The sequence below is a fragment of the Schistocerca nitens genome, chromosome 2 (genome assembly GCF_023898315.1).
Source record: "Schistocerca nitens isolate TAMUIC-IGC-003100 chromosome 2, iqSchNite1.1, whole genome shotgun sequence".
NCBI classification, from domain to species: domain Eukaryota; kingdom Metazoa; phylum Arthropoda; class Insecta; order Orthoptera; family Acrididae; genus Schistocerca; species Schistocerca nitens.
Window position 1 is genome coordinate 715,070,079 of NC_064615.1, and position 26,054 is coordinate 715,096,132.

Below are 26,054 nucleotides of genomic sequence, written 5' to 3' on the forward strand. Positions count from 1 at the left end.
GCTAAGAAAAATAATATGGTATTAACATCATACATTGTATAGCTTCAGGAGTAAGGTTTTTCTAGAAAAGAAAAGAAAAGAGAAAAGAAAACTTGTCCATTCAGACTTCCGATTATGTGCAGGACATTTAGATATTAATGTCACATCGTGTGAGTGGCGTAAGGCTTTGAGAACCCACGTTCTATGTTATTGTGTCTCTGATGGAATAAATTCATGATAAAGACAAATTTATAGGAATGTTGCATTTATCCAATTATGTTCAGGAATGGAGACTATTCAACAACTATGTGAAAGGATTAAGATTATTTGGAAGTTTCCTTTCTGATGCCCTGAGAAGCAGAATCAAACACACAACACAAGAATAAATGATATAGACAGTATCATCTGTAGAGAGGTTTTGGTTTTTTGTAAAACACAGAAGGTACTAAGGGAACAACATAATGAATGAAAGAAGAAGTAAAATATGGAAAGAGGAGAAAATTACCATACAGGAAAGTTGGAGCCATCTCTGCAAGAGCCGTCTCTGCCGCCATTTCAGAGTGTGAGATTCATCACAGAACACCCTGAGAACCTTTTGAAAGAAAATTGTAGTCATCTGTGTTAGCCACACAGTAGAGTGGCTATCTTCGCTCTCAACCACACAAATGTATACCTTTCTCATGTCTATCATCTTTATATAACAACTGACTCCATTTCTGTGAATGAGTTTGTGTCAATCTGACAGTAAGATCACTAGGTCATTCTCTCTGTCTTCCAATCTCATATTTCATCTTTCACTGTTTCTAGCTTTCCCAGTAAACTAGGGCTATTATTTGCAAACTCACAACTGAGTGATGTTGCCCGACATCGTCAAGTCGCTGTAGAGAAATGCTGGCTTGAAATCTAGAGGCACTGTTGCTCTGGTACATGTGTTTATGTACAGGGTGACAATTACTGGACCATATGAAATAAAACCATCATAATTTCTGAATGGTTTGTGTTATGACGTTAAAACTGTATGGTTGCCCGCGGGGCGTGATGGGAATTAGTACTCGCATTGTCGTTTGGTTTAGCGACGAAGCCCACTTTCATTTGGATAGGTTAGTCAGTAAGCAAAACTACAGCATCTGGGGGACTGAGAATCCGCATTTCGCGGTCGAGAAGTCTCTTCACCCTCAACAGATGAGTGTATAGCGTGTGCACTGTCCAGTTACGGAACAATCTATGCGATATTCCTTGATGGTATAGTGACTACCGAACAGTACATAAAGGTTTTGGAAGATGATTTCATCCTCATGCTCCAAAGTGACCCTGATTTCGGCAAGATGTATTTCATACAAGATGGATCTCGACCCCATCGAAGCAGGACAGTGTCTGATGTCCTGGAGGAGCAATTTGGGGACCATGTTCTGGCTCAGTTGTGCCCAGAGCCCACCAACATGGGCCTCGATTGGCCGCCACATTCTCCATATATGAACACATTCGATTCATTTTCGTGGGACTATACCAAAGACAAGGCGTACACCAATAACCCCAAAACCATTGCTGAGCTGAAAAGCGCCATTCAGGAGGTCATAGACAGCATCGATGTTCCGACACTCCAGCGGGTCATGCAGAATTTCGCTATTCGTCTGCGCCAATGATGATAGGAATATCGAATACGTCATAACCTAAATCCAAATATCTGCAGTGACATTTAGATGTTGAGCAAAGTGTGTGCAAGCCATAGTTTGTAACTAATTTATGCTTTTTTCATATAGTTCAATAATTGTCACAATGTATTTAGCACGAATTAGCTACAGTTGGGGTGTACCACTTTCTACTTTCTTTTATTAGTTCGAATTTCCATAAAAATTAACAAATAGCACAAAAGCATCTGTAAATAAGAACACGGTATTATTCACTGGCCACTACTTGAAACAGAAAATCTACTTTCCATTCTTTCTTTAATTTATTGTACTTAGGAGCTAACTCTTTTGAGACATAAGTCAGCACAAAGCATACAAATGGGAAGGTTGCTGAATAAGTGTTTTTGATGTTACATGTCTAAGTGATCTAATAAATTAAAAAGTTATATTGAAAAATATTTGATAGATACAAACAATAAAGAGCTTTTACATTGACACATACAAAGCAAAGGAAATTATTACCCTCAAAAATAAACATTAAGGCAGAAATAGAGTGTTGTACAATTTTATAAACATTGTGTGGTTGGATGGTAGAGGATAGCTTATCAAAGTTCATTTAATACGAAAAGATAACGTAGTTACTAAAAGGAACTGTATCAGATATGATAAATATCTTAGGAAGGAGTTAGTTAGTTAATTAGGTCTCCATAATAGTAGTAATGACCATTGACATTCTATTTTTCTTTGAACTATTGCACATAATTTCTTGATTTTACACCTTCTCCATGAACTCCAGATAATAACAGTTGACACATAATTGTGCACTTAGCATGCTGACATAACATCATTGGTGTGGCAAGTACTGTAAATTTTTATTTCTTCAAGTTATGGTCAATCAAATTCATTTGCAGAATATTGTGTCCTGACATAGTGGAACAACAGTCTTCATTCTCAGTGCACTAATATCTACCTTGTATAGAAAAGAAAAGAACTGTATACAAATGCTACAAGAGTATTCTAAATTTCTCGACATCAAACAGAAAAAATATTTAACCAACCATTACAACCATTAACTACAAAAACAACAAAATAATATATGACATATGTTCTGAAATAATTTAATTTACTAGGTTTAAAGATTCCTAACAGAAATTTTATAAATACTTTCAGATAACACTATTACATTTCATGTATAGGAACTTCATAAAACCAATACAAGGGCAGTTAAAACAGTCTCCTGCTGTTTTAGAGTAATGTTGTGAAGGATTTATTCAGAAGGTAACTGGAGGAAACTCTATATACAAAAAATTTGAACTATTGTTATAATGCATGTAAAACACAAAAGACATGAAAAAAGTAATGCATAATATGTATTAACCTCAGAAATAAAATTATTAAAATAGACATCTCACCTTGAGTTAAACAGCTTTAGACAGATATCCATATGTTTTAATAACAAAAAACTCACTAACAGGGGAGTATTATAATGTAAGTTTAACAATTTAAGAGCACTCCATTGGAAGTAAATGTCTTTGTTCATAAAGTTTACTATTGAACTTATGATATTGGACTACATCACTTTTCTTGCACTATTTATACAACCATTTTCAACTTTAGTCTTTCCTATACAGTTCACTGAGAACGTTTATACTTTTATGTTGCTTATAGTAAGTGCATCTACAGAAAAACCTTATGGAAACTGATATGGTGGTTCTACTTGAATATAAAAAACTTTGATATAATCAAAATTAAACAAAAAACGACAACCAAATGAATAAAAAACTTGGAGCTCTTCAGATATTAATATCTCGTTCAAAGTATGTGTACTCCTGTGAATGTAAAATTACTATAGTTATGCTACAGCCACTATACTGAAAAAAGTTTTCATAGTTACTTTGGGAATGGTTCCCTGTTCTCAAGAAGCTGAATATGAAGTGATTAGAAAAGAAACCTAACTGGTGCATAAGTGAAAAACACTCTAGACCCAATTACTGTTTATTTGTTAAACGTTCTTAACTGGCCAACTTCTTTTATATGGATCATCTTATCTAATGGCTGGTTTAAAGATAAATTTCTTTCTCTAGAGACATTTCCTTTTGATAGCATACATTCCCAATTTCCTTTTGACAGCATACATGGCCCAAGGCTATAAATGCTAAGTGTTGTCTTCTTCTTCATTCATATTCACCCTGGAAAATAAACCACTGAGCAACATTACTGAACTCAGATAGTACTTAAAGGTGAAAGTATTAAAACAGACCAAGACTGGTGAAGTTTAGTAAGATTTATTTGTGTGCTCTAAGGATATTGTGTTATCTTATAAAATAATAAAGCTATATAAATAGTACAACACTATTCTTTCACTTTGTGGTATCATTTCATATGTGAAACATAATATAAATTAAACTGTGTGTAAGAGAGTCTTTTGTGTTAAAAATAATGTTAACTGCTAGCAAACTGAAGAACTGAATAATTAACGCACACACCAATATGAGTTGCAGTACTTAACGGATAACAAAATCTGTCTGAACCTCCTAAAAGACAATAATATGTCTTTCTTTTACAATAAAGTCAGCCTGCAAATAATGATTTTTGTTTTCCTGTGGATGTTGTCATTGTAAGAAAATGTTGGTTGCTGTAATTTGTTTGAAAAGTTCAGCAAAAGTAATGAAAACTTTAGAAATTAATAATTATGTAGCAGATAAAAACTGATATGATTCTCAGTCTCAGAACTTTGGTATCTCACTATATGTGTGAGCATCTTTGTCACATCTGCTGCTGCCAAACAGCTCTTTTGTTGTGACAGCCTAAAATTGTTAACATCTCAGTATTTTGTTACTACAGACAGTTTTGACATGTCCTTCAAATGAACCATCTTCAAATGAAGTACAGCTATGTTTAAATCCATTTGCCCATTTCTTAACTGATGAAAATAAAGAAGCGGAATTGTTATCTTCTCCAGCTTTTGGTGCATTTCTATTGGTGATATTCAGTTATTAAATTCAGTAATTGTGGTTCACAGACACCACCAATAACAAGAACCTTCAGGATTGTAAAACAACTTAAGGTATATGTCGACAAAAGGTAAGTACTAAGTAAAATCATGGAAATTTAATCTGTGCACTGTATTAATAATAAATTATCACTACACTGATTAATGGTATTCATGTTTATGCCACCTACTTTTAAAATAGAAATATAGCTGTTACTTTGAAATAAAACTTCCACTCCTGAAACAAAGAGAAGGTACAACAAGGAATGTATTTCAGTTTATACTTATAGATGGAAAACAGCCAATGGACAACTTTAATAAAGACAAACAATACCGCTCTGCAAATCTAGCTGACAATCAATTGGACAACACATACCAACCAAAAAAAGCTGCATTTATGTTAGCGCCATCACTGTTAGATTAAGACATTTTCACCTTTTCCCCAAATGAGATAAAAGTAAACACATTCATGTTCGTAGAGACTGAAGTACAAGTGCAAAAGTAACTTACAGGATATGAAACATATGTCGAAGAAAAAAGGAAGAAACATGTCATTTTCCTTTTTCTTTTTAACAATTAGACTTGAGAATTAGCTATGGCAGCAGCTGCAATAGAATGGCTACGCAAGGAGGGAAACAGACCCCTCTCAGAAACCTTGGAACAAGTCCATTTCTTCAGTGATGATAATGGTAAGTAGTATAGATCCATACCAGATTACATCCACATCTATATCTACGTGGATACTCTGCAAATCAGATTTATGTGCCTGGCAGAGGGTTCATCGACCACCTTCACAACAATTCTCTATTATTCCAGTCTTGAACTGCGCGCGGAAAAAAACGAACTTCTCTATCTTTCTGTGTGAGCTCTGATTTCCCTTATTTCATTATGATAACCGTTTCTCCCTATGTTGGTAGGCGTCAACAAAATATTTCCTTCTTCGGAGGACAAAGTTGGTGATTGAAATTTCGTGAGAAGGTTCCGCCGAAGCGAAAGACGCTTTTGTTTTAATGATGTCCATCCCAAACCCTGCAGCATATGAGTGAAATTCTCACGCCTATTACTCCACAAGATACAAAACGTGTTGCTCTTCTTTGATCTTTCTCGATGCACTCTGTTAATCATATCTGGTAAATGTCACACGCACTGTGCAGCAGCACTCCAAAAGAGAACGGACAAGCGAAATAGCGAAGTGTAGGCAGTCTCTTTACTGGGTCTGTTGCATCTTCTAAGTGTTCTGCCAATAAAACGCAGTTTTTAGTTCACCTTCCTCACAACATTTTCTTTGTGTTCTTTACAATTTAAGTTGTTCGTAGTTGTAGTTCCTAGGTGTTTAGTTGAATTTATGACCTTTAGATGTGACTGATTTATCGTGTAACCGAAGTTTAACTGATTCCTTTTATCACTCATGTGAAAGACTTGACACTTTTCAACATTTAGGGTCACTTGCCAATTTTCGCACCACACATTATGTTTTCTGAATCGTTTTGCAGTTTGATTTGATCTTCCGATTACTTTACTAGACGATAAACGACAGCATCGTCTGCAAACAACCTAAGATGGCGGCTCAGATTGTCTCCTAAATCGTTTATATAGATAAGGAACAGCAGAGGCCCTATAATATTACATTGGGGAACGCCAGAAATCACTTCCTCTTTACTCGATGATTTTCCGTCAGTTACTACGAATTGTGACCTCTCTATATGAAATCACGAATCCAGTCACATAAGTAAGACGATATTCCGTAATCATGCAATTTGACTATAAGCCGCTTGAGAGGTACAGTGTCAAAAGCGTTCTGGAAATGTAGATACGGAATTAATTTGAAAGTCCTTGTCAATAGCAATCATAAAGAGCTCGTTGTTTTTCACAAGAACGATGTTTTCTAAATCCGTGTTGATTCTGTGTCAGGAGACCGTTCTCTTCGAGGTAATTCATAGTGTTCAAACACAATATAAGTTACAAAGTCCTGCTGCATATCGACGTTAATGATAAGGGCCTGTAATTTACTTTATTACGCCTACTGCCATTCTTAAATATTGGTGTGACCTGTGTAATTTTCCAGTCTTTGGGTGCGGATTTTTCGTCGAGCAAGTGGTTGTATATTATTGTTAAGTATGGAGCTATTGCATGAGCATACTTTGAATGAAACCTAACTGGTATACAGTCTGGACCGAAAGACTTAATTTTATTAAGTGACTTTAGTTGCTTCACTACTACGAGGATATCTACTTCTAAGTTACTCATGTTGGCAACTGTTTCATGATTAGAATTCTGGAATATTTAGTTCGTCTTCTTTGGTAAAGGAATTTCGGAAGGCCGTGTTTAGTAACTCTGCTTTAGCAACATTGTCATCGATTGTGTTTCTATTGCTATCGCGCACAGAAGGCATTAGTTGTGTCTTGCCCCTAGCATACTTTATATACGACCAGTATCTCTTTGGCTTTTCTGTCAGGTTTCCAGAGAAAGTTTCGTTGTGGAAACTATTATAAGCATCTCGCATTCACTTCGACGCTAAATTTCGAGCTTTCGTAAAAGATCACCGGACTTGGAGATTTTCGTTCGTTTAAATTTGGTATGCTGTTTCGTTGTTTCTGCAACAGTGTTCTGATCCGTTTTATGTACCAGGGGATCAGCTCCGTCGTTTGCTTATTTGATATAAATCTTTTAACTGCTGTCGATACTGTTACTTTGAAATTTATTCCAAAGTTATTGATTTGCCAAATTTGTACTGCCCTACTCACTGCTGCTCATTACAATTGCAACACCAGGTGGGTTAGTAAATGACCAAAGTTATTAATTCTACATGTACAGTATAGTACACAGAGGTGCCACCTCTGACAGTAAAACAGTTCAGGGCATTGACTCGAACTGAGCTTGGGAGAAAAAATTATGGGTATGTCATTTCATGCTGGTTCAACTCTATATCTGAGTTTATCAGTCGCAGCAGCTGGGAAGTAGTGATGTTCCAGTATCTCGGCAGTCCTTGACCTTAAGCTTTCAGTGGGTCAGAGATCTGGAGAATGTGCTGGGCAGGGCAATAACAGTCACACAAGCTCTGTACTGAAGTACATCTGGACTGCATTCTTCCATTACGTAGTCAGAAGATAACACAAGGGAGCCTCCAGGACAGAACATGGCAGCTGGACTTAATACATCAGAACTGTAATGCCTTCTGCCTAAACGAATGGTTATATGAGCCAGAGGTAAATGTGTTGTGCAACCAATGGCACTCTGTAATTTGCGCCAGGTGATGGGTCCAAATGACGATGATGAATGCAATCTGGCAATGTTAATTCTCCTCAGAGGTTCCACACAGGGATTCATCCATTATGATACTGCATACAGAAAAGAGAAAGTGATGTCACTCGTGTGTCCAGCGTCGTTCTTGAGCTGCCACGTCAAGGTGAGTCACAATAATCGTTGCTATGCTGTCAGTCAGTGGTGCTCAAGACATCTACATCCTACATCTGCATCTATACTGTGCAAACCACCGTGAAGTGCATGGCGGAGGGTACGTCCCATTGTACAGTTGTTACGGTTTCTTTCCGTTACATTCACGTATGGAGCGCAGGAAAAATGATTGTTTGAATGCCTCTGTGCGACCTGTAATTATTTTAATCTTATCCTCACAATCCCAATGTCAGTTATATGTTGTAGGTACTAAAGTATTCCTAGCACAATCATTTAAAGCTGGTTTTTGAAGCTTTATTAGCAGACTTTCTCGAGACAGTTTATATCTGCCTTCACGAGTCTGTCAGTTCAGTTTCTTCAGTACGTCTGTGACACTTTGCCAAGGGCCGAAAAAGCCTGTGACCATTCATACTGCCCTTCTCTGTGTACGTTCAGTAACCCCTGTTAGTCTTATCTGGTATGGGTCCCAAACACTTGAGCAATTAGTCGCGCGAGTGATTTGTAAGCAGTCCACTTTGTAGACTGATTGATCTTCCCCAGAATTCTACTAATAAAATGAAGTCTACCACCTGCTTTACCCATGACTGAGCCTATGTGATCATTCCATTTCATACCCTTACAAACTGTTGCACCCAGGTATTTGTATGAGTTGGCCAATTCCAACAGGGACTCACTGATATTAGAGTCATAGGATACTATGTTTCTTCGTTTTCTGAAGTGCACAAATTTACATTTTTGAACATTTAAAGCGAGTTGCCATTCTTTGCACCACTTTCAAATCTTACCTATATCTACTGAATATTTATGCAAGCTTATTTTAGATAGTTTTTCATTACAGATGACTGCATCATCTGCAAAAATCCTGTGCTTACTGCGAGTATTAATATTGTTTGCAAGTTCTTTAATGTACAACACGAACAGCAAGGATGCCAACACACTTCCGTCTGGAGCACACCCGAAGTTACTCCTAGATTTAATGATGATTCTCCATCCGAGATAACATGCTTCGTTCTCCCTATCAAAAATTCATCAGTTCAGCCACAAATTTCACTTGATACCCCGTATCATGGTACTTTTGACAATAAACGTAGGTGTGATACTGAGTCAAATGCTTTTCGGAAATCAAGAAATATTGCATCTACCTGGCTGCCTTGATCTGAAGCTTTCAGTATGTTATATGATCAATTTTAAAGATTTCATCTGCTTCACAACGTCACTGTCACTAATACTTATTTAATTCATCTTTTCAGTGGTAGGAGAATTAAACTGGAGCAGCTCGCCTGAGTTTTTCTTTTCAAAGGAACATTTGAAAACGGAATTAAACATTTCAGCCTTTGCTTTGCTACCCTCAGTTTCACTTCCTGTCTCATTCGCTAGGAACTGGGCACTGTCTTTAAAAACGACCAGAATTTCTTTGCGTTTTGTGAAAGATGATTTGGCAATATTCTGCTGCGGTAGTCACTGAAGGCTTCATGCACTACTCTCCTGACAGCCAAACGCCCTTCATTCAGAAACTATCTATCTGTAGTACTATGCTTTGTCCTACATCAAATATATAGTAATATCAGTTTCTGTAGAAGTTTCTTTTCAGTGACTGTATACCATAGAGTGTTCCTCCCATTACGAACTGTTCTACTGGGTACATATCTGTTCAGTGCATGGTTAATTATTCTTTTAAATGTAAGCCTTAGTTTCTCTACATGCTCCTATCCTGCGTTGAAAGCTTCATGTTTCTCAATGACATATGACACTACTGATTATTTTTTTATCTAGTTTGCTGAGCATATATATCTTTTTTCGTGTTTTAGTTGTCCTTTGGTAATCATTGTTCCCACAATAACTTCATAACCATTAATACCAGTTTCAATGTGGATATCCTCAAACAGGTCAGGTCTAGTTGTTGCCATTTAATCCAGTATCGGTTCCGGGTAGTTTTCAGAGAAGGCATTTAGTATTGCTTCATAGGATGTCTTGTCACGCCCACCATTAACAATACTGTAACCTTCTCAATTGATTATTGGATAATTAAATTCTCCACCTATGATTACAGTATGGTTAGGGAACTTATGTAGAAGCGAACTGAGGTTTTCTCTAAAGTTTCCGGTTACATCAAGAGATGAGTCTCGTGAGCGACAGAAAGATCCAGTTATCATTTTATGCCCACCCTTGAAAATGAGTCATTGTCACACTGACTGTGGGCATACTCGTTTTGCTGGAGACAAGTTCATTTCCTGACACAAGGCACATGACGCGGCTATATAGTCCAGTATGGTATATCTGTCCTGTTAGGCACTAGTGACATGGGGCTTTTGGTATTCTGCGTGGCATTATGGCACTCTTGAACCCATCCATTCCCTATTCACATGACAGTCGTGGGATCCGGCCCAACACGAAACATCGCAAAAAAAAAAAAAGAAACTCAGTCTTGTTGGCCACCACCCTGCCGCTGTTAAGATTCCAACAAGTGCCGATAAGACTTTCTTCCTTCTTAAAGGAAGTATAACATGATCTTCTCACAACCAATCTACATTCAAATGTGTTTTTTTTTTAAATAGAAACCCGCAGTGTAACGTTTCCTTACATAAAGAACACACACTCTACGACAAAAAAGCGCCGTACCACGAAGTAACTATACAAATGGGACGGAAATCGGCAGATGTCATATATATGTACAGAGAAATAAATGATTACTTTTGTGTTAGCAGAAGAGCCAACACCTTGTTACGAGTGGAGGCCGAAATGCACGCGTTTTAGCTCACGCAGGCTGGCGTGAGGAGGGAAGAACTATACTGACGTGAGGTCTGGAACATGATAAGGAATGAGAATTCACAAAGCGGACGTAATTAGTTTGATACTTAACTTTAATCCATTAATGATGAACGTCGCTCTTGACGGTACATGATTCACAATATTATCTGTTCAGTATACATTCTTGAAGTAATTATAGTAACTGAATATGGCGCCTTGCTAGGTCGTAGCAAATGACGTAGCTGAAGGCTATGCTAAACTGTCGTCTCTGCAAATGAGAGCGTATGTAGACAGTGAACCATCGCTAGCAAAGTCGGCTGTACAACTGGGGCGAGTGCTAGGGAGTCTCTCTAGACTAGACCTGCCGTGTGGCGGCGCTCGGTCTGCAATAACGGATAGTGGCGACACGCGCGTCCGACTTATACTAACGGACCGCGGCCGATTTAAAGGCTACCACCTAGCAAGTGTGGTGTCTGGCGGTGACACCACAATTACAATTTCAGAAAAATTAGGTGACTTATTCAAACAAAGAGCTTCACAAATTGAGCAAGTCAGTAACGCACCTCTGGCCCTTATGCGGGCAGTTATTCGGATTGGCATTGATTGATAGAATTGTTGGATGCTCCTGAGAGTTATCGTGCCAAATACTATCCAATTGGCGCGTTAGATCGTCAAACTCCCGAGATGGTTATAGGGTCCTGCCGCTAATGCTGCAAGCTTCCTCACCTGGGGAGTGGTCCGGCGACCTAGTTGGTCAAAGCAGGGTATGGCAAACACGAAGACAAGCAGTAGAAACTCTGGCCGTGGCGGACGGGCATTAACTTACTGAAATATTAGCCCAGGATGGCATGCTATGAAGGGAAACAAAACGGCTGTGGGGAATGTCGTCGACCCTTACAAGGGTGCAGCGGATGACAACCAAAGGCGACCTGCTATGAAATGAAATGGTGCCCCAGATCATCATTCCTGGTAGTCGGGCCGTATGGCGAGCGACGGTCATGTCTGTATCTCGCCACTGTCTAGGGCGTCTCACTGGAGCAGAATTGTGTTCAGTGGTGAGTACTGCTTCGAACTGAGTGCAGATGAGCAGCGAAGACATGTCTGGAGATGCGAAAGACAGCGGTAGGATACGAATCTGACTGTCACCCGCCACACGGCCCGACAGTCTCGACATAGTATGACTCGTTTTGTTGTCATCTGCGGTGCTCTTACAGCACAGCGGTACGTCGACGACATTCTACGTCCCGTTTTGTTGCCCTCCGTGGCATGGCATCCTGGACTTAATACTACTGACCGCTCACAGCAAGAAATTCTACTGCTTGTTTTCCTGCTGGCTAAGTCATGCCTTGACCAGGTATGTCACCGGATCTCTCCCCAACTGAGAACGTTTGGAGATTATGAGCAGGGTCCTCCAACCACCTCTTGATTTTGACGATCTAACGCACCAGCTGGACGTAATTTGGCACGATATCCCTCAGAAGGATATGCAACAACTCTTTCAACCAATGCCAAGCCGAATAACTGATTGCATAAGAGCCAGAGGCGGACCAACGTGTTACTGACTTGCTCAGTTTTTGAAGCTCATTCTCTTTAATAAACTGTCGAATTTTTCTGAAACTGTAACCATTTCTTTATCTGTATATGTACATCACACCTAACTATTTCCGTCCCATTTGGATAATTCTTTTGTGGTGCGTCGTTTCCTTTTTTGCATTGGCGTGTATATACCTAGTTTGTGAGGCTGCACAGAAATGCTAACTACTTCATGCCAATTTGATATTCCTCACGCGTCGTTTTTCATGGTGTTTCAGTCTGAAAGACCAGCAGTTTATTTCAAACTGTAAGATGGAAACGATAGAAAGGGGCAGGGTAAAATTACCCATTCTCACCCAGTAGTACTTGATATTCCCCCCTGACATATGGATCACCATCAGCAGTGCTACAAGCTCTGATTGCACGAGACACTGCGGAGAGGTATGGGATTTAACTAAAGATAATGGCGCACAGTCTGACAATCAGGAACCGTTCACTGCATCATCTCCTCCACTTTCTGAACAAATTACAGCCGCGAGAAGTTCCATCATCACCAGCTCTATAACTAGATGCGCTGAGCACCACTGAACTATTACGACTTAATGATCTCGAATTTTTCCGCCAATCTCATAGCTGTTGAAAATGATACGGCAGACGTTTTCCTTTTAAACCCTCTCCGGCCTTGGATGAATTGCCGTTGACTGTTATTCTTCTGTCGGCCACACTTATTTTGATTAAACATTTCGGCTAGCCGCCATCATCGGAACTGCCATAGCACAAAAAGTGAAAATATGAGAATTACAATTCTTTGCACATGCTACAAACCTATTCTTCGTAAGAAGAGAAAATATCCGTAGGCTGCACATTATTTCAGTGAATCACAAAATGCGAAGTGCTCACAATAAATAGGATACAATGATGTCGGTTAGGTGTGCTAAGCATATGTAAATAGAACAAAATAATTATGTGCCGAATGTACCCTGTAAGCTGTCGGCTTTGAATTCTTGTGATACATCAGCATATAAATGATGAACTGGCGTAATGTAAGCAATATAATCGATTTATTTTGCATAGTAATAAATAACAGTGTAAGTTAAAATTTATTAGAAACTGATGCCAATGTTAACATCATTTCTGGATATCTGGAAAATTAGAAATCAATCCAATGTGAATCGTCTTCAGCTGTGTAGTGGTAAACAACAGTCGCTAGCTACTTGCCAGAGATGTTGCTTGTAATCTACTGCGCCTATCTCCGGTACAGCTATTATGCCATTTCGCCTCGTCCCGTCTTGTCTCGGTTAACCACCTTTAACAGCTGGCCAAACAGCTCAGCCATCGCGAAGGACGCAAAAGAAATAGACGTTCGCATTGCAGGAGCTCGGATCAACTTTCAATATGATTCAACAATACAGTGCACCACGATGAAAGACTGGTCATTTATGCCAAACATGACTGCTGGTGATGCGATTAACAGTTTTAGGCTGCTACAGTTGCATTACTTGAATAAATGCTTCTCAGAGCAGATAAAAAATAAACTGAACAAACAACATCAAACTACACTCACAACTGACAGTGCCCCAGCGGTCAAATATGTAAAAATGCCATATCATGGAATAGTATCTGACAAATTAGCAAACTATTCAAAAACACAGAAGTAAAAATTAGTTTCAGCACCAACAACAACCTAAGTAGGAAGCTTATTCACAATATGAAACCACCAGATACAGGTCTTGATGCATCTGGCATTTACAAAATTACCTGCAGCCAATGTAATAAATATTATATCGGCCAAACAGGTAGAAATTTCAAAACCCGATTCAAAGAACATTTAGACTGATACAGGCTTGATAAATGTAACAAATCAGCAGTAGCAACTCACATTAAAAACACAGGCCACCCTTTGAAAATCGAAGACAACCTCGAAATTTTACGCAAAATAGGAAAAAGTAAAAGAATGGATATCATGGAAGAAATGGAAATTTTCATACATAACACAAAGCATGGAGATAACATTGTTAATGAAATAACCGTATTCAAAAACTCAAAATTCTTCAACAGTCTTAAGTCAGTTCTAACTCAATGCAATACACCTCCTGAAGGACTTTAACCTATCACGCAAAATACCGACAAACACTGTTGGTATGACTATGAATTAGTCACGTTTCGTCGAAGTACAATAGGAAATAAACAAATATCGCTGTTCTTTATTGCGTAAAAGCGGTTAGTGAGAATAATACAAACACCTTTCGTTGCTATCGCCTGAATTAGGAGGCTTATTGCTTGTTTGGTTTAATTCATTAATAGAATATGAAGCAATTGGTATAAAGAATGCTTTTTCCAAACTTTCTATAAAAGAAAGTCTGCTATCAAGACATTGCTTTTGTTCAATTACTTTATTTATGACTGAACGTTTCTAAAAACTGAAGACACTCGTCCGTGCTCTGCACTGCAGTCGAGCTCTGGCAACGTCGTTCTCTGTTCATTGGCTGACTGTGTTTTGTGACGTCAGATGCGTAGAACGAACCTAAACTCGGCCGCCGTCATAAATGACGCGCACTTTAGTTTGCAGAAAGTCTTGTGAAATGAATGTTACCCCTTGGCCGAATAATGTCAAGTAGACGTCACGAAGTCACAGAACTTCCTTACATTAGCAGAGATAACGTCGATATCTACGACAGTGACAATGGAGAAAATCGTCGAAAGCCAGAGAGTGACAAATTTGACGCGGCAAGCACTCCGTGAAGCATTTATTCAATAAAGTCGCGACGAAAAACTACCTTGTTAATTGCATTACTGCCCAAATATTTTTCCAACGTCGCCTAGTAGGTATGTTATAGAGGCGATTACGTCTGACGCTCCGTGACGCCGATCACAGACCATAGTGTGGTCTACAGGAGGGTTGTTATGCCAGACGACTAGCAACGTACAGAAAGATCTGCAACGTATCGGCGACTGGTCCAGGCACTGGCAGTTGACTCTCGACGCAAATAATTGTAACTTATTGCGTGTAAGTAGTCGAAGAGATCTGTTACTATCCGATTACACTACTGGCGATGGATAAATGGAAACAGTAGCATCTGTAGATTACCTAGGAGTAACCAACTGGACGCAGCCTAAAGTGAAATGATCACTTGAAACAAGTTGTGGGCAAAGTACACTCCAGGCTGAGACTAATTGGAAGAATCCCAAGTAAATGTAATCCATTTACGAAAGAAGTGACTTGCAAAACACTCAGTCTACAGAGTCTTGAGTGCTGGTCATGAGTCTGGGACCCTTACCATTCTGGATTAAAAGGAGAATTGAAGACCTCGGTTGTAAACGTTAACAGGGGACAGTCGATGAGAAATAGATTTCTTGGATGTAAAACTTGCTACCGGCATGTTATTTGCTTTTATTCATATTAGTTGATAGTCCCATGACAAACTAAGAGATGTCGGTTCCGTCTCTGATTTCAGATTGTCGCTAATAGGAACCTCGTCAGCATGTGTGCATGAACACAGTGGTAAATGCAAAAAAACATGACTGTCAGTAGTTAAAATGCGTGCGGTGTTCACGTCAGGAAAATACATTTCAGGGACGTTTTGTATAAATCTGAGGATGATGTGGATAACTACGACTCAGGTAAAGATCCAGAATATGTTTCTGAACGCAAATGCTCTGGAAAACTTCTTACTAATCAGGTATTTATTTTTATTTAAGCAAGTAAACAATGTTGTGTCCCTTAGCATAGCTTACAAGAATCTAAGTGACAAGAAAACTGTAGCAATGTTAAAGGCCATCATTAACATTGTTTATGTGCTGTAACAAGGTGCTTGCTAAAACTGAATTTTGCGGTTGTTGTACTTTATTATCACAAATGCTGTTAATATAAACTTAGTATGAAAAACTGAAACAATATGGAACTTCTAAATGTGTACTTTTGAGAGGTTTTGCAGTAATGTTTCGTTAATTCGCCCAGCAAGTTAATGTCAACCCATGTTAAGCGCACTCAGCTTGCAAGTGAACAGTGTTGACGACAATTAAGAATAAAATATTTGATAGAATTTACCATTTTAAAGATATATCGTTATTTAGATATATTTGGAAACAATGATTTGTCTAAGTAAAAAGACACATTGAATGTACTTGAAATATCTTGTCTATGAGATTTCGTCGGAAATTTTAATGCGCAATTTTTCAAAACAATCAGTTTTCCCTTACCATTGTTTACATCTACATCTATATATATACTTCGTTAGCCACCAAGCAGTGTGTGGCGGAGGGCACAGTTGGCGCCGAAGTCATATTTCCTCCCCCTCTGTTCCACTCGTGGATCGCGCGAGGGAAAAACAACTGTCTGAACGCCTCAGTACGAACTCTAATTTCCCTTATCTTTGAATGGTGATCACTGCCCGATTTGAAAGTTGGTGTTAATAATATATGCTCTACATCGTCGGTGAAGACCGGATTTCGGAGTTTAGTGAGCAGCCCCATCCGTTTAGCGAGCCGTCTGTCTGCAAGTGTGTCCCTCTTCAAACTTTCTATGAGATTCGTAACGCTCCCGCGATGGCTACATGTACCAGTCACAAATCTTGCCGCTATTCTTTGGACTTTCTCAATCTCTTGAATCAGACCCAACTGGTAAGGGTCCGATACCGACGAACAATACTCTAAGACTGGACGAACTAACGTATTGTAAGCTATTTCCTTTGTTGAAGGACTGCATCGCTTCAGGATTCTACCAATAAACCGCAATCTAGAGTTTGCTTTATCCATTACTTGCGTAATCTGATCATTCCATTTAAAATCATTTCGAATAGTCACACCCAGATACTTGACGGATGTTACCGCTTCCAAAGACTGGGCATTTATTTTGTACTCGTACATTAATGGGGTTTTTCGCCTTGTTATACGCAGTAGGTTACACTTAGTAACATTGAGAGATAACTGCCAGTCATTACATCACTCATTTATTTTCTGCAAATCCTCATTGATTTGTTCACAACTTTCGTGTGATACTACTTTCCTGTAGACTACAGCATCATCGGCAAACAGTGTAATGTCGCTGTCAGTACCATCAACCAGATCGTTTATGTAAACTGTAAAAAGCAGCGGACCTATTACGCTGCCCTGGGCACACCTTAAGTTACGCTTGTTTCTGTTGAAGTCACCCCGTTAAGGACGACATACTGCTCCCTGTCTGTTAAAAAACTTTCTATCCAACCGCATATGTCATCGGATAGACCGTAAGCGCGCACTTTTTGGAGCAAGCGACAGTGCGGAACTGAGTAGAACGCCTTTCAAAAGTCGAGAAATATGGCATCAACCCGAGAGCCGGTATCTAGAGCCTGTTGTATATCGTGCACAAAAGAGAGCCAGCTATGTCTCGCATGACCGTTGTTTCCTAAAACCGTGCTGGTTTCTGCAGATGAGCTTCTCGGAGTCTGGAAAGGTCATTATGTCTGAACACAAAATATGTTCCATGATTCTACAAGAAATCAATGTCAGTGAAATTGGCCGGTAATTATGTGCATCCGATTTTCTAACCTTTTTATAGATTGCTATGACCTGGACTTTCTTCCAGTCCCGTGAAACTTTCCGCTGTTCCAATGATTTCTGATAGATGATGGATAAGAATGGTGCTATGTTTGTAGCATAGTCAACATATAATCTTACGGGGATACCGTCTGGGCCATTTGCCTTCCTGGCGCCTAACGACCTTAACTGTTTTACAATCCCAGATACAATAAACACTATATCAGCCATCCTTGCATTTGTTCGATGATTGAAAGGGGGAATGGTGCTGCAGTCCTCTACGTAAACGAGTTTTTGAAAGCTAGGTTTAGAATTTCGGCCTTCTGTTTATCATCATCAGTTACATTACCCGTACTGTCAGCAAGAGAAGGTACTGAATTATTTGTAGCGTTCATAGATTTTACGTACGACTAAAACTTTTTGGGGTTATTTTTAGAATCTGCAGACAAAATATTGCTTTCAAATTCGTTAAAAGAATCTCTAATTGTCCTTCTGACAGCTGCTTTCATTTCGCATAATTTCTGTTTGTCAGTGGAACAGTGACTACGTTTAAAACGACTGTGCAAAATTGTCTGCTTTCTCAGCAACTTCCTAATATGTTTGTTGTACCAAGGTGAATCCTTTCTCTCCCCTATGTTTTTGCTAGGCACATACTTCTCTAGCACATGGTGGACAATACCTTTAAATTCCGACCAAAGATGCTCAATATCTTTGTGTCCCGCGGTGAATGCTTGGAGCTGATTATGAAGATATTCGTTAATGACACGTTTATTTGCTTTCCCAAACAAGAAAACTCTTCGCTGTTTCTTTGGTTTTTTTGCAACTTCCACTGACATAGAAGCCACAACGACATTATGGTCTAGATTAACTTCCTCAAAACGATCAGGTCTGTTTGTCTGAACTGACGAGATGCTGATGTTAGACAGAGAGTTGTTTAATAAGTGTATTGCCTATAAGCTACAGCTGAGGACTGTATCTATTGCTGTTTGACGTCAGAGTTTGCTAGCAGATGCCTGCTCGACAATCACCTTGCAGCCCAATTAATCGAAGCCAATAAACACTATCATAACTGATGGAAAATGCTTCACCGCTCTAATTACAAATCGAAATTGACGTGGAAAAAAAAAACACTCGCAATGAATGGGTCATAATGCAACTCATGTACTGGGGAAAATCATTGACCTAAAAGATTGCAGAGGGGGCGGTAGTTAAGTGTGCATTCGTCTCAAAGTACAAACTGCCAAAATTAGAGGCCCTCTTAACTTCTCTAATCCCTTCCCCCTCCGTCCCCCCTCCACAAGCTTTTTCAAACAGTCAATTGCTACCATGGGCAGCACATGTATCTGCGGCATACCACCATCACACCATACTCACGGGCTGCACCCAATCCAGCATCAACCCTCAGCCAACACAATAGGATGCAAAGCCAACTAAACAATATGAGATAAATGAGGGTCTACCCATCCCACAGGCCACCCCCTGGTCAGGGCACAGCTGTCTAGGGTGACCCCACATGCAAGCGCACATACATACACACACACACACACACACACACACACACACACACACACACACACAGGACCGCCACCACACCACCCCCACAAGTGCCCATCATTCTGAATGTGAAAATACTGCACCGTAACAATTTTCTTTTAGTTTTATAAGCAAAATTGGTATAGGTTTTACTGCAGGATACAATTCGTATCTCATTATTTTGCGACACCCAACGAAGTGAGAACACTACAGCACTGCCGCCGATTAGAGATGATCAAACTGCAGAGGCCTATACATGTCTACCCCACGTAAAATTGGGAAAAACACTTCCACTCTTTTGCTGCGAAAACTACCAATTACCACAGAATGTCCTCGTTATTTCGAAACAATCATTAGAGTAAAAAGCAATTTCTTTCAGGTTGATGGACAAATTACACTACCTGAGAGCGTCTCTTGCGTCTAAATCAGTGTCTGTAAATAAACTTTCATACATGTGTATATTAGAGACATTTAAGACATGTGAAATAACATTACAGAACACAGACTTTCATGCCATTTGGTCACAAAATCAGAAAAAAACACAATCATTTAACATTTGAGAGCAACAAGCTATAATTCAAGAGGATGTTGCTGTTTTGTACACTATGGCAGGTTCCGTTTTACAGGTGCATTACTATATCTCACTGGCGTTTACAAAACACATTGTGAGAGCCTGTCTTGTAATAGAACCTCCTATCAGATTTTACTGTGTTTGTAAACGCCAGTGAGATATAGTACCAAATCTGTAAAACGGAACCTGCCATAGTGTACAAAACAGCAACATCCTCTTGAGTTATAGCTTGTTGTTGTCAAACGTTAAATGATTGTGTTTTTTTCTGACATGTAACTAAATGGCGTGGAAGGATACATTCTGCAATGTTATTTCACATGTCTGAAATGTTTGTAATATACACATGCATGAAAGTTTATTTACAGACACTGATTTGAACGCAAGAGACTCTTTCAGGTCGTGTAATTTGTCCATCAAACTGGGAGAAATTGCTTAACATAGCCATTTTTTGTCAAAGTTTGTATTCTCTCTTTTTCTTTACTCTAACGACAGTTTTGAAATAAGGAGGACATGCTGTGGTGATCGGTAGTTTTCCCAGCAAAATAGTGGAAGATTTTTTCCCAATTTTATGCGTGGTGGACATGTATAGGCTTCTGCAGTTTGATCATTTCTAATCGGCAGCAGTACTGTAGTTTTCTCACTTCATTGGATGTCGCAAAATAATGAGATACGAATTGTATCCTCCAGTAAAAACGATACCCATTTCGCTCGTAAAACTAAAAGAAAGTAGAGTGTATCTATTTTTGCGGAAGGAGGACTTCTATTATTGTCGCGCTTGTGTTTTCCTTTTTGATAGGAGCTCGATTATAAGAGATGTGTTGACGTTAAAAAAATTGTTAATGTGCATTATTTTCACATTCAAAATGGCGGGCACTTGCGGGAGCTGTGTGGTGACAGATGATCCAGTGTGTGTGTGTGTGTGTGTGTGTGTGTGTGTGTGTGTGTGTGTGTGTGGTCACCCTTTTAATTGGCTGTACATCCTTTAGTGTTTACGAAGGGCCCATGCTGGACTGGGTGCAGCCAGCAAGCACTGTGAGAGGGCAGCATGCCACAGATAAATGCACTGCACGCAGTAGCAGTTGACTGTGTCCCCCTGTAGATGAAGGGAGGAGGGAGGGGGAGGAATGAAAGAAGGTAAGAGGGCCTCTAATTTTTGTGGTTTGTGATCGTACATGAAGGAGAATGCACGTTCAGCTACTGCCCCCTCACAGTCTGTTGGGATGACAATTTTACCCAGTACATACACTGCATTATGACTCGTTCATAATGACTACTGGTTTTTTTTTTCACGGTAATTTCGATTTTTAATTAGAGCAGTGAAGTATTTTCTGTCAGTTGTGGTAGCGTGTGTTGGCTTTGATTCCTGGGCTGCAAGGTGATTGTCGAGCAGGCGTCTGGTAGCGAACTCTGACGTCAAACAGCAATAAATATAGCCTTCACCTCTATGCTTACATCTCGTCTAGCATATCGTGAATTGAATCTATTTTCCACCAAAAAGATAACGATAGTACGTTCCATTCCAGACTTCTTCGGACCAACTTGTAGGTGAACAGTAGTGTTTGAGCATGGCTGTCGCTGGTTTCGAGTCATACTGTGAAATTTTTTCCCAATAGGATAACACTAGTTGTATGGCATCGTAGTTGTGTAATTAGGACCAATCTTTATGATCAGTATGTAATTAGGACTGATCGATGCTTCAGCTTCCCAACCAAAATAAATAAAGTACACTAACCTAACCTTCCTCTCCTGTATCTTGGCAGTTTCCATGTGTTGGGGGTGCACTTAGGCTTCCTGTCTAGAAGGACAAGAGTTTGAGTCCCAGAAAGGGCACCGCCATTTTTATTTTCCTGCTAATTACTGGCTGTTTAGACAATCAGTATCCTCTGTTAATCGCGTGAATTCCACATACTTGAGCAGTGTTCTAAGATGACACAAACAAGCGATTTGTAAACAGTGTCCTTTGTCGGGTGCATCCTCCCAGAATGCTGACAGTGAACTGAAGTCTGTTATGTGCCTTACCTACGACTGAGCCTAAGCGATCATTCGATTTCATATCAATATAAATTGTCACATCCAGGTATTTCTAGGATCTAACTGACTCTGATTGTGAATCAATGATATTGCAGTCATACGATATCCAATTTTTCCGTTTTGTGAAATGCATGATTTTACTTTTGTGTATATTTAAAGCTCGTTGCCAATATTTCACTACTTTGAAATATTTATCAAAATGTGACTGAATATTTTTGCGCCTCTTTTCATCAGTATTTTGCTTGGATAACTACACCATCTTTGAAAAGTCTGGGTACTATTAGTACTCTTTGCAAATAAGGCAACATCCAACATAAAAACCAAGTATTCCAACAAACTCCCTTGTGGAACTCTGGAAATTACAGGGGGTGGACAAAAATATGGGAACATCACAAACACAACATGTTTCCATGCAAAATACAATGCAGGAAAACCGTTGGCATGCAAAACAGCCTCCAGTCATTCCAGAATGCGTAAATACACGTCCTAAATGGTTTTCAGGGAAATCTTATACCACTTTTCCTGCAAAACAATGGCAAGTTCAGGTAACCATGATGGAGGTGGATAAAAATAATGGACGCTTCTCTCCAAAGTAGACCACAACGGCTCAATGATATTGAGATCTGGTGACCGTGAAGACCAGAGGACATGCGTCAGTTCATCGTCTCGCTCTCAAAATCAGTCCTGGACGATGCGAGCTGTGTGAACAGGGGCCGTGTCGTCTTGGAATACTGCATCACCATTCTAGAAGAGACTTTGTACCATGATATGCATCTGCTCAGCCAAAATGTGTCACGTAATCATATGGTTCAAATGGCTCTGAGCACTATGGGACTTAACTTCTGAGGTCATCAGTTGCCTAGAACTTACAACTTCTTAAACCTAACTAACCTACGGATATCACACACATCCATGCCCGAGGCAGGATTCGAACCTGCGACCGTAGCGGTCGCGCGGTTCCGGACTGTAGCACCTTGAACCGCTCGGCCACTCAGGCCGGCGTCACATAATCCTTGGCGATAATGTCACTTTTTAGAATAACCGTGAGGCCCATGGAATACCTCAACATGGCTGTCCAAATCATCAGAGAACCCCCGCTATGTTTCACTCCTGGGACATAAACTCGGCCGCAAGTTGGAAATAATGTGAGCAACACTTTCTTCCATTGCTCTACAGGGCAGGTTTTATGGCTTCGGCACCACGTTTTCCTGCTATGGACAGTTGCGTGATATGATTGGTTTTGGAATTCCAGATCGCTCTGAAGTTTCCTGCTTACAGAGCTCCCTTCTTGTCGTTTCCCTGCTGACAGAGTTCGCGAGTACGACATTCAGTTCTGCAGTGACCTTTCTAGATGTTGTCCTTTTATTTTTCGGCCGGTCGGGGTGCCCGAACAGTACTAGGAGCTTCAGTCTGGAACCGCGCGACCACTACAGTCGCAGGTTCGAATCCTGCCTCGGGCATGGATGTGTGTGACGTCCTTAGGTTAGTTGGGTTTAAGTAGTTCTAAGTTCTAGGGGACTGATGACCGCAGATGATAAGTGCCATAGTGCTCAGAGCCATTTGAACCATTTTTATTTTTCGTCAAAATACTGTTCAATGACCATCTTTCACGATAACTCAACACACACTTTCGCCCGTGTTGTGACTTAGCGAATGATGTACTTCCATTTTCCCTTTGTGCAGGTGCCTCTTGAAACACTAAACTCTTCGGCTCCCTTAGTTACGAAAGCACGAACCCTACCAGCGTCAACAATCTGCCCACGTTCGAATGCACTGAACTCATATATAATGCTCTCACAACCACACAGATCACTGTTCTGAACATGACTGACACTTGCAACATGTCGAGGATGCTGCACAGGCACCATTCGTGGTCAAATACAACAGGCTTGACTGTCATCTGCGGCTATGTTCAAGCACACACTTCACGAGGTGTTTTCAAATTTTTGACCACTCTTGTACTTCTACAAATGCCAATTACTCTCCATCAATGATAACATGCTGTAACCTCCCTACCAAGAAATGTTAATACCTCACAAATTGTAATTTATACACCATATGATCACACTTTCGTTATTAATCGTTGTTGTTGTACTTTGAATAATATGCCTGCCGGAAGTGAAGAAACACGTTTACTCTCCTATGTGCGCAATCATGTGGTACACAGATCAGCCACAGGGGGCGCCGCCATGAAGGCTCTCTCCACGCTCAGTTCCTATCTGTCGCTCATACCCTGGAACCTAGTTATGTTTACACCTCGAGACATCGACAGAGTCCACCCTATAGCAACGTCAACTGCCACAGTGGACATTGACACTAGAAATTACGCATCCATCAGCCCCTTTGTGGCTGAGAGCGGATGCGCAACCACGCTCGGCTGTTTGCCAGCAGTGGAACAGTTGCAGTTGCCGACAGCTCCTGTTCATTGCCAGCAACAGTTCCGGGTCCACAGTTATCGTCAGTCGAGACAGAGAATCGGTAGCCGCCGCTATAACCGGCCACTGTAAACGAGTGAACGTCGGAAAGTAAACGCATAGCGCCGAAGTACATTCTAATATTCAGAGCCTGAACAATAACTATTAGTCACACCAGTCGAGACTGAACTGCCGTAGATTAGATAGTTTCCTTTCTCTGTGAAAGGCGTGTAGAACTTCAACCCAAATGCCACACAGCATACATCACTCAAAGCTTAATATACACTCCTGGAAATGGAAAAAAGAACACATTGACACCGGTGTGTCAGACCCACCATACTTGCTCCGGACACTGCGAGAGGGCTGTACAAGCAATGATCACACGCACGGCACAGCGGACACACCAGGAACCGCGGTGTTGGCCGTCGAATGGCGCTAGCTGCGCAGCATTTGTGCACCGCCGCCGTCAGTGTCAGCCAGTTTGCCGTGGCATACGGAGCTCCATCGCAGTCTTTAACACTGGTAGCATGCCGCGACAGCGTGGACGTGAACCGTATGTGCAGTTGACGGACTTTGAGCGAGGGCGTATAGTGGGCATGCGGGAGGCCGGGTGGACGTACCGCCGAATTGCTCAACACGTGGGGCGTGAGGTCTCCACAGTACATCGATGTTGTCGCCAGTGGTCGGCGGAAGGTGCACGTGCCCGTCGACCTGGGACCGGACCGCAGCGACGCACGGATGCACGCCAAGACCGTAGGATCCTACGCAGTGCCGTAGGGGACCGCACCGCCACTTCCCAGCAAATTAGGGACACTGTTGCTCCTGGGGTATCGGCGAGGACCATTCGCAACCGTCTCCATGAAGCTGGGCTACGGTCCCGCACACCGTTAGGCCGTCTTCCGCTCACGCCCCAACATCGTGCAGCCCGCCTCCAGTGGTGTCGCGACAGTCGTGAATGGAGGGACGAATGGAGACGTGTCGTCTTCAGCGATGAGAGTCGCTTCTGCCTTGGTGCCAATGATGGTCGTATGCGTGTTTGGCGCCGTGCAGGTGAGCGCCATAATCAGGACTGCATACGACCGAGGCACACAGGGCCAACACCCGGCATCATGGTGTGGGGAGCGATCTCCTACACTGGCCGTACACCATTGGTGATCGTCGAGGGGACACTGAATAGTGCACGGTACATCCAAACCGTCATCGAACCCATCGTTCTACCATTCCTAGACCGGCAAGGGAACTTGCTGTTCCAACAGGACAATGCACGTCCGCATGTATCCCGTGCCACCCAACGTGCTCTAGAAGGTGTAAGTCAACTACCCTGGCCATCAAGATCTCCGGATCTGTCCCCCATTGAGCATGTTTGGGACTGGATGAAGCGTCGTCTCACGCGGTCTGCACGTCCAGCACGAACGCTGGTCCAACTGAGGCGCCAGGTGGATATGGCATGGCAAGCCGTTCCACAGGACTACATCCAGCATCTCTACGATCGTCTCCATGGGAGAATAGCAGCCTGCATTGCTGCGAAAGGTGGATATACACTGTACTAGTGCCGACATTGTGCATGCTCTGTTGCCTGTGTCTATGTGCCTGTGGTTCTGTCAGTGTGATCATGTGATGTATCTGACCCCAGGAATGTGTCAATAAAGTTTCCCCTTCCTGGGACAATGAATTCACGGTGTTCTTATTTCAATTTC

The 26,054-nt window shown here is 40.9% G+C and overlaps 1 long non-coding RNA gene across 1 annotated transcript in view; it reads right to left on the minus strand.

The window, feature by feature from the left end:
- Positions 1-1,781: 1,781 nt before the first annotated feature.
- LOC126236884 (uncharacterized) overlaps positions 1,782-26,054 on the minus strand; it is a 33,813-nt gene continuing 9,540 nt past the window's right edge. Inside the window, exon 2 of the long non-coding RNA XR_007544999.1 lies at positions 1,782-3,796. This is a non-coding gene — a long non-coding RNA (uncharacterized LOC126236884). The remainder of the gene's footprint in view (positions 3,797-26,054) is intronic.